This window comes from Salmo trutta, chromosome 27 (genome assembly GCF_901001165.1).
Source record: "Salmo trutta chromosome 27, fSalTru1.1, whole genome shotgun sequence".
Taxonomy (NCBI): Eukaryota; Metazoa; Chordata; class Actinopteri; order Salmoniformes; family Salmonidae; genus Salmo; species Salmo trutta.
The window spans coordinates 20,334,796-20,344,077 of record NC_042983.1 but is presented as its reverse complement, the minus strand read 5'-3'; the positions used below and the strand labels follow the sequence as shown (position 1 = coordinate 20,344,077).

Below are 9,282 nucleotides of genomic sequence, written 5' to 3'. Positions count from 1 at the left end.
AACTAACAAAAACGTCATAACATGTTGTTATATGAGCGAACAGGGAAGCATGCTACAGGCTTTATGCTTGATGCCGACAAGCCACCTCCTACCTTCCTGTGCATGCTTGATAAGATCTCTTCTGTGGAGATTTTGTTCCAAATATTGATTCCTCCAGCAGACCTGACCTTTAGTGTGAAGTTCGGAAAAGGGGGAGAAAATAACGGTAAACGTAGAATATAGGCAATGCATTATACATTTATTTTCATAGCATTGTAATTGTGTAATAATGAATAATTTAAACGAAAGGGTGGGCAAAGTAAGGGATATTTAATTGGGGTTTCAGATGGTATTCTCCAGCTGTGGGCAGCAGATGTGTAGTTGAAGGAATAAGCGCATTTATCATGGGATAGGCTACGCTAGCTATTATAGGCTATATGATGTTGAAGCCCTTTGTTGCATTTAATTGGTTGCTAAATTAGGCAATAGCCAATTTCTTTTTTCCCCTATTCAGATTCCACTTGTATTGGTATGATGATTTATTATACTGTCACTGTTTGTGGCTTCAATGTTCAAAACGGGAACTTGTTGATGTCCATAAATTGTGGCTTAATAATGAATTTAATGTCCGGAGTAGGCTACTAGAGAGGAAATGTTGTTTTAGCCTCCTTACCCGTGTGGTTGTTCGCTTGAACGGAAGACCTGTATGAGCGCCGGATAGGCTATAGCCTATTAGACCACCGCGGCTCGAACTACCGGCGGGAGTCGCTCATCGTTTCAGGCGGGGGAAGAGCGTTCCTCGTGCGTCTGCGACATTTGGTAGATGAGACGGAACCTTAGCTCTCGAATAGTCAATGGGGGGCAAGGAAAAACTCAGTGATATGTAGAAAAACGTTGAGCGAAGCGGGTAAGAATCCGTCTTTTCTTTTATTCTCACATTCGGTCTAATTATTAGGTATAATAATAAACTATATGCTAAGGCTATACAGACAGGATTTTAATAATTGTTTTGCCATAATGCCATTTAGCATATAGCCTATTACATTTGTTGGGCTATTTAACTACTGCTTCAAAAACAATATTCACTATTGATGTTCAATGAGAGGATCAACTCTGTATATTTAGGCTAACTCACTCTGCATACCTGTTAAGATAGACTTAATTTGCATCATGACACCCCTCAATACCCCTTGTCTATATTTGCTTTAGTTTAATGAGATCTCTTTGGGTACCTATATGCAGGATATAATAACAGAATTGAGAATGCCAATTTCAAGCTTCAAAACACATTTAAGGGACTGTATGTATGGCTTCATGCGGTGGCAAATTCAATACGTTGTTGCTGGAAGTGTCTCAATATGTCCATATAATACAGTTTATTGTCTCTTAACTGTCATGAATATTGGCAATTGCTTAACGTTTTGGAAGCCTTGTGTTTCACTTACTAAAGAGGACTAAGTAGGCTAATAAGTAGTTAATGATGTAGATAAACATGTGTGAAACAGTTAAGTTGTTTTGTACAGTATAGACCTAATGGGTTTAAATCTGATTCTGGGGCATTAACAGCATGTTATGTAATAGTCTAGCACATCATTGAATTGATTCCAGTCATATTGATTCTTGTAGCACATTTTGTGACCAGATGTACTGTATGCCTAACTTTTATTAGCCCATTCAATTGCATTGTTTGTTTAATTGTTTATTTGATAAACTGTTCCCTCTAGATCACAAGCTCTACATTAGATCATCTGCACCATTGATGTAATGAGCCTTGGGTTTTTTTTACATACATTTCAGACACATAAAGAATCCTACATGAACCACCATCCATTTGGTAATTATGTTTTGGTTAGGGCTATATCATCACAGAATCTGCAGTGTGACTGTCAACATAATCATTAGTAAGAACCCTGGTTAAGCCCCAGGCAGAAGTGGTTTATTCAAGTTTGATTAGACAGAGACCTGTCGCTATCTAGCTTATAATCACATGGGCCTTGAACTAAGTGATAATAATCATCCAAAGAACCTGGAGGCTACTTCATTTAGAAGAAAAGATCACTTCATTACTCACTGAATATTAATCTGTTGTGGTCCATCAAAGGTAGATGCAAAAACATGAGAAATATTGAATTTATCATCTCAAAGGTGCATTTATGCACAATGGGTGAATGGGAAATTACACCCTGTAACAATAGTGTCAGTGATGATGGTGATAATAATAATGACCAAATGTTATTTCATCTGAACTCAAGAGTTTGCTGTGCTTTGACTGTGAAATTGATATTGTTGCAGTTAAATAACATGGGTTGTCTTTGGAATGGAATGCTGATCTTATCCTGAATTGCTAGTTTCCAAGACATGAATTTAATCCTATCCAATTGCTCTCAGGAGCGATGTTGTAGCCTTGGGCCAAACATCCTGGTAGTCAGTACTGCTTCCTTCTCTTGACCCCTACCCCCCCCCCCTTCCTATTTCCTGCACCTCAAGTCTTTCTTCATCCTTGGAATTGGAGTCCAGTCGTATTGCACATCACATATTAGTCAGGAGGTGGCAGTGGGTTAAATACATATGTCAATGGATACTGTACCAGTACCTATGCAGGACAGCAGACCCTTTGTGATAGTTTTGAGGAGTCATCTGTCAATCTTTGTGGTACGCTTGAGGTCATAGTCAGACACAGAGTAAAGAAGGGGAGTAATTTTCCACACAGGAGACATCTAGCTCTTGGATTGTGAGAGAGGAAGAAATATATCCATTGTGTATGCTACCCAGTTGAGGCGGCCCAGCAGGATTCTGTCCTTGACATTAAGTACCTTCTCATGTTTCATTCTATGGCATGTCATTGACATTATTGTCATGGAAATATGCTGGAACGGGTTGTCTTTGGTATGGGGAGTCAATGATATCATGAAGCCTTTTGATGGTAACACAGTTCAGCGTTCATCCATGCTGTTTGCTTGATGATATGGTGTTAATACATCGTTAGTTATGAATGCTAGTACTCAAGTAGACAGGCGGATACATTTGCATGTTTTTCAGTCACCGCCTCTTGAAGCTCTCTCATCATTCATTCTCCTCTGGTTTGCAATAGTCTACTCTAATAAATCGAATTTCAGTGCTTACACAAGCGTCTCAAGATCCTAAACAAAGATTAATGAATACTGTGGTGATAGCCAAGGCTAAGTTTTGTTTTGACCAATTTAAAATGTATAGGCAGATCTAGTCACTTACGATCTTATTTTTAAATTTATTTCAGAGTATATTATGTGTGCACCAAAGTGGAACCCATTGAACCTATGTTATAGAAAGCAAAGATTACATTACATTTCAAGATTGTTTTACATCAAAAAATGCATTGATTGTTTTACTTCAAAAACACACTACCTAGAGTGGATCCTAAAGTAGATTATTTTCCTGCTTCCAGCTATTCTCAGAGCAGGAGTTAACATGGTTGCAAAGACAAGTCCTTTATTTATCCTGGGTTTATTAAATAACTGCATTCACATTTGGGAAATCAGCTCATTGAAATAAGATGAAATCTAAGTGTTTTTTTCTCTTTCAGACAGCAAACAAAGACTGCAATCAATGTTCCAGCCATTAATAAGAATACTGGTATGATGAAAACACCAGCAAACTCAAACATACAATAAAGACACATTAGATAGTATATCATATTGAAGTGGAGGGAAACACCATACTAATACTTCTGGATCCCAGTCTACAAAATAAGTTCTGACTTCTAGCATGGAGGTGTCCCATGTGAACAATAGTAGTCATCACGCCTGGTGGAAAGAGATGCCATGGGGCGACACAGACGAGTGCCCCACCTCCATGAGTGGCACAACCTTCCTGATAGTTGCCTACAGCGCACTGATCGGGGTGGGCCTTATTGGTAACATCTGCCTGGTGTTTGTCATCACACGGCAGAAGGAGATGAGGAATGTCACCAACATATTCATCGCCAACCTGTCAATTTCTGACATCCTCATGTGCATCGTGTGCCTGCCGGTCACCATCATCTACACTCTAATGGATCGCTGGATCTTGGGGGAGGCACTCTGTAAGGTCACACCCTTTGTCCAGTGCATCTCTGTCACAGTCTCTGTCTTCTCCCTGGTCCTCATAGCCATGGAGCGCCACCAACTCATCATCCACCCCACTGGATGGAAGCCTGTGGTGGGCCACTCCTACCTGGCTGTAGCCATCACCTGGATGGTGGCCTGCTTCATCTCTCTGCCTTTCCTCTCCTTCAACGTTCTCACCAACAGTCCTTTCCAGAACATTAGCCTCCCCTTCAATCCCTTCACTGACCACTTCATCTGTATGGAGCGGTGGCCCTCAGAGCACAAACGACTGGCCTACACCACCTCCCTGCTGCTCTTCCAGTACTGCCTTCCCCTCATCCTCATCCTGGTCTGCTACTTGCGTATCTTCCTGCGTCTCCGACGGAGAAAATACATGGTGGAGCGAACCAGGGACAACCGCCAGAAGAAGGCCAAGGGGTCAAAGAGGATCAATGCCATGTTGGCCTCAATCGTGGCAGTGTTTGCCCTCTGCTGGCTCCCGCTCAACATCTTCAACACCGTGTTTGACTGGAATCACCAGGCCATCCCATCCTGCCAGCATGACATCATCTTCTCTGCCTGCCACCTCACAGCCATGGCCTCTACTTGTGTCAATCCCATCATCTATGGCTTTCTCAACAGTAACTTCCAGAAAGAGCTCAAATCTACCCTATACCGCTGCCGCTGCTGGGGGGCACCAGAGAGTTATGAGAGCTTCCCTCTCTCTATTGTCAGCACAGAGGTCACTAAGGGGTCGATCTTGAGCAAAGGATCGATCAGCATGAATGTATAGTCCCGACCCATTCAGATAGGGAGAGAGAAAGTATAGAACTTGTCATTGTCTTGACCATGCATTGAAGGTTGTCTTGCTGAGCTTTATGCTGGAGCAAGGGTTGACAAGGGTTGTTCAAATTATTCACGTCAATGTTTTGTTTCTTAGCAATCAATGGTTGACCTCTTCAGTGGGAATGGAGAGAAATGTGAAAGTAAGAGAACACTGTGCCCCAAGAGGCATTTTACAGTGTTCTCAATTAGGTATGTGTTTTTACACCTTAGAGGAAGTCGATGATTTTATGACAGTGCAAAGGTCTTCTTCACTGCAAGCACTGTGGAGTAAAAGGTGTGCTTTACACCATCATAATATTTCAATGTATTATTTGGGTCTCTACAGAGCAGTAACATTCAAAGTAGGGGTGGGGTCGCGGGATTAAAAAAATAAAAATGCAACAAAAATGTAAAATTAATTTATAGGACAAAATGTATGCACGCATGAATGTAAGTCGCTTTGAATAAAAGCGCCTGCTAAATGGAATTTATTACAATTATATTACAATATTTTTTGTTTTGTTGAGAAAGATAATTTGAAAAATAATATTGAATTGAGTTAATGTATTTATTGATTCTCTTAATTTTGATAAGAGAGATGGAAATTCATTTAAAGTTATTTGTTGATGAAAAAATAGAAATGTACAGATTTTAAGGCTGTCATAAGATTTGGGGTGGGGTCGCCAGAAAATCTGGCCAAAAAGAGGGTCCCTGCTTGAAAGGTTTGAGTACCACTGCTATAGAGTGTAGCCAAATGTGTTGTCGTGATAGTCAAACTTGCATGGCAGCACAAAAGTCTTTAAAATCTACTATAATTGAAGGACTTTTAAATTGACCTTCGACTCCTCTTGGGTTCCACTCACAAAGTAATGTTTGAATAATGTGAGATTTTCAGATTGTCCTTTTCTCACATTTTACTCCTGTTAATCCTGGATCATGGATAGCTACTGCTATAACTGTGTTTTTATAGAATTCGCTATTCTTTCAACCCTCCTTTGTGCAATTCCTTCCCTCATGCAGAGACTCATGGAATATGCATGTTAAGGGATGCCAAGTGCCAACCACTTCCAATGGTTCATTCATGATATTGATGTGGGTTTAAAGGGATAGTTCTCCAAAAGCATGTGTTAATGATTTCCTTCATAGATAGGAATCATGTGATCTTTACACCGGCAAATGACTTGGCTAAGATCACACCATGTCAATAAAATCCTCATAACTGGTTTGTTTGTAAACAGACCAATGACAGAACAAAGTTCTGGAATTTGTATTGAAACAAAACTTTGACAAGGACTGACATTGAAAACTAGTGATTTAAAGCACAGTACCTGTCACAGACATGTTTTGTACCCACCAATGTTTACTGCCAAATATATTACTGTGCTAGTGGCTGACTTTGATAATAAAATGTGCCATGCAGCAACCATGCATCTAGGGCCATATAACAAAAGAAAAGGGGCAGTAAATGAATACACTCTGTACTCTATGACAGCAGCACATGGAATAATATCCTACTGTATATCCTTGCTCTCTCACTGAGGTCCACTGAGTCTTTGTATGTACAGTAATAGATCTGGTGTGTTTAGCCCTGCGTGGTGTGTATGGTACCTGATATGCCTCTTATATTGCAATGTGGGAAAATTGGTTTATAATATAAATGGGAATAAATCATTCACCATTTCCATCTGTTTACCCTCTAATCTACTCTTGTAAACACATTTTCAGCCATTCCATTTGGGCAGTTACAAGAATGATTATCCAATATGACCAAACTGTAACTCATGAATGTGTGCAATATTTCCTTATTATTCTTTGTTTTGCAGGGTAAAATAATGTTCAGTATGCCATATACAGTAAGTATTTACAAATATCATGCTATGTTTTCTCTAAACATTTGTAAGCTGGCTGCCTTTCTAAAAATATCTAATTCTCAGAACATTTCTAGGACGTTTTTATAATGTGAGGTCATAACTTTGGATAATTCAAATTTTGTCAGATACATATATTTAAATGTATGGCTCTGCTTAATTTTTATCCAATGTCTGAAGAACGTTCTCTGTTTACTGGGTAGTTAGTGATGAGCTTTTATAAGCCAGAACGTTTTGTACATTCTATGTATTCCTTTCTGCAGGGTTAATCTTTATCAACAAAAAAGTTAGAATGCCAAAAGATGTTACAGTAGCTATACAGAAGATAAATAAAAAAGTTGTATTTTATTGCATTTCATGTTTTTTTTCTTCTTTTCTGTAGGTGCCCTTAGATATATCAAAGCAATGTCTGTCAGCATTTTCTCCTTTTCCCAATCTATTTCATTATGATTTAGAGTGTGAATCTTTCACAAAATAATACTTTTGATTTGGTGGTGCACTAACATTTTCTACTACCTTAAATTCCATCCCTGGTTTTACAGCAGTCTAGTAAATGCTATCCACACCCCAAAGGGAAAGTGTTTATGTTCTTAAACATGAGCAGACAATGTTGAAGTAAGACTGTGTGACCCATACCTGTAAATCAATATCACTACCAATGGGAAATGGTTGAGATCTGTATGTGAAAATATTTATATTTAAGGTTGACTCTAATGAAATTGAAAGATCCACCCAACCTTATTATTGTTTTCACTTTTTGCAGGGTGCTATAGATGTGTCTTCCAAATAGATGAAAATAAACATATAGGGTGTTAATGACCATTTGTAGCCAAGCAGTAAAACTGTCACAAAACTATATACTGTATCCATTTCTAGTTTGTTTATCGATTCTTATTTGGTATCTTTTTCTATCCTGTTTCCACTCCCTGTTAGTCACTCACTCACTCACTCACTCACCAAACACACAAATACAGTCAAGAATAAAAAAGTCAGATTCTCAAGCATTCTATTCCTCCCCCTTACTCCTCTCACTATTAATCCCTCACCTATACGATACTTATGAGACAACATATGCTGTAAAAAAGCTAATTAATAAGTTATTCATTATTCACAGATGAGAAAGCGATCACATTCTGTGTTCTTCAGTGAGATATGATTACAGAGTTGAGTTTGACATTCTTTTTCAAGAGTCACATATTTTCTCCCAGAAACAGAAATCTGTATCAATTCATGGGTTTACTTTTCTTATCACTTATCCTGTTGGGGCCAATATACATACTTCCAAATAAGCTGAATCTGCATTTGCCCTGTAAACAGTTTGCTCAGATGACGATGTTTCCTGTGGACTGTCAAGAATAGTATGTTAAATTATAGGGTTATGTGGGTATTTTGAAACCAAGTAAAGTGATGAAACAAAACCACACTGTCCGTTTTCCTTATTGGAGCAGGTACACAACATATTCGTAAACACATGAGGAATGGGATGTAGGAAGTCTGCACTAGTCCACCCATCCTTCAGTCTGAAACAGCAGGGATCACCCAGTCAAATGCCATTGGTTCAAATGTTAATGAATTCCCACTAATACCTCCTGTGGTCACAGAACAAAGTCACATTGGCCTGTGTGTAACCTCACTTCTGTGGAAGAAAAATAGAGGGATTTGAAGTGTATTCTTTTTTTGTTCTTGGCAGTTGAATAGGTCATATAAAGCAGCTCTGCCTCTTGAATTCTAACCCTGGTATTAGACATGCAAGAACGTGTGACTGCATTGAAACAGTCACCTGGGGGTCATACTCACATATTGGCTCAGTCCATATTTACCAGTTCCTCCATGTTGCTTTTGAATTGTCTTAATGCCATATATTTTTATTAGGCATTTCCTGATGCCCTTATGCCCTGGTTGCTCTGATAGCTTTAGTTGCTTGGATAAAGTGTGGCCAATAGATCTGTTATGACTAATGGAACACAAGGACATTTGTAGGCTAACCTTTGCCACAGAAAGATTTTTCTGAGATTATCACACTCATCTCAAGATTATGCTATAGCAGAACGACTCATCTGTGTCTTTGTAAACACAATATCTTAATAAACCTCATAATTTAGTCAAAATTGTCTTGTCTCTTTGTGCTGTGTATTAGGGGTAATGACAGTTGAAAGCAGCTGCCACTTGATGAGTCTCATTTCCCCACAGGGGTGGCATTTGACTGTGCGGGTCTTGGCCTTCATTTACGTATCTTGGATGGATCCCTACCCCCCTGTAACTGATCAGGATAAAACTAGAACATGAAATTACAGAAATCACAACCTGATTGCCAACCATTGTGCCAGAGCACCTCACCACTCTCTGTCTATACAACGCTTCTATTTTCTCATCTTTATTATATTTCTCAGTTACCCATGCAGAGTAAACCATGTATGAATTGACGTTTTTTCCCCCCAAGAGTTCCTAAAAAAAATTTAAAAGCCCTGCAACCCTGCTGATTAATTTACGTGGTGCTGCTGTCTATTGGTGATGTTTCCAACTCCTCTAGGTCTGCTGGTAACAAC

The 9,282-nt window shown here is 39.2% G+C and overlaps 1 pseudogene; it reads left to right on the top strand.

Annotated features, from left to right (window-relative positions):
- LOC115164556 (neuropeptide Y receptor type 1 pseudogene) lies at positions 1 to 8,844 on the top strand (annotated as a pseudogene).
- The last annotated feature ends 438 nt before the right edge of the window (positions 8,845 to 9,282 follow it).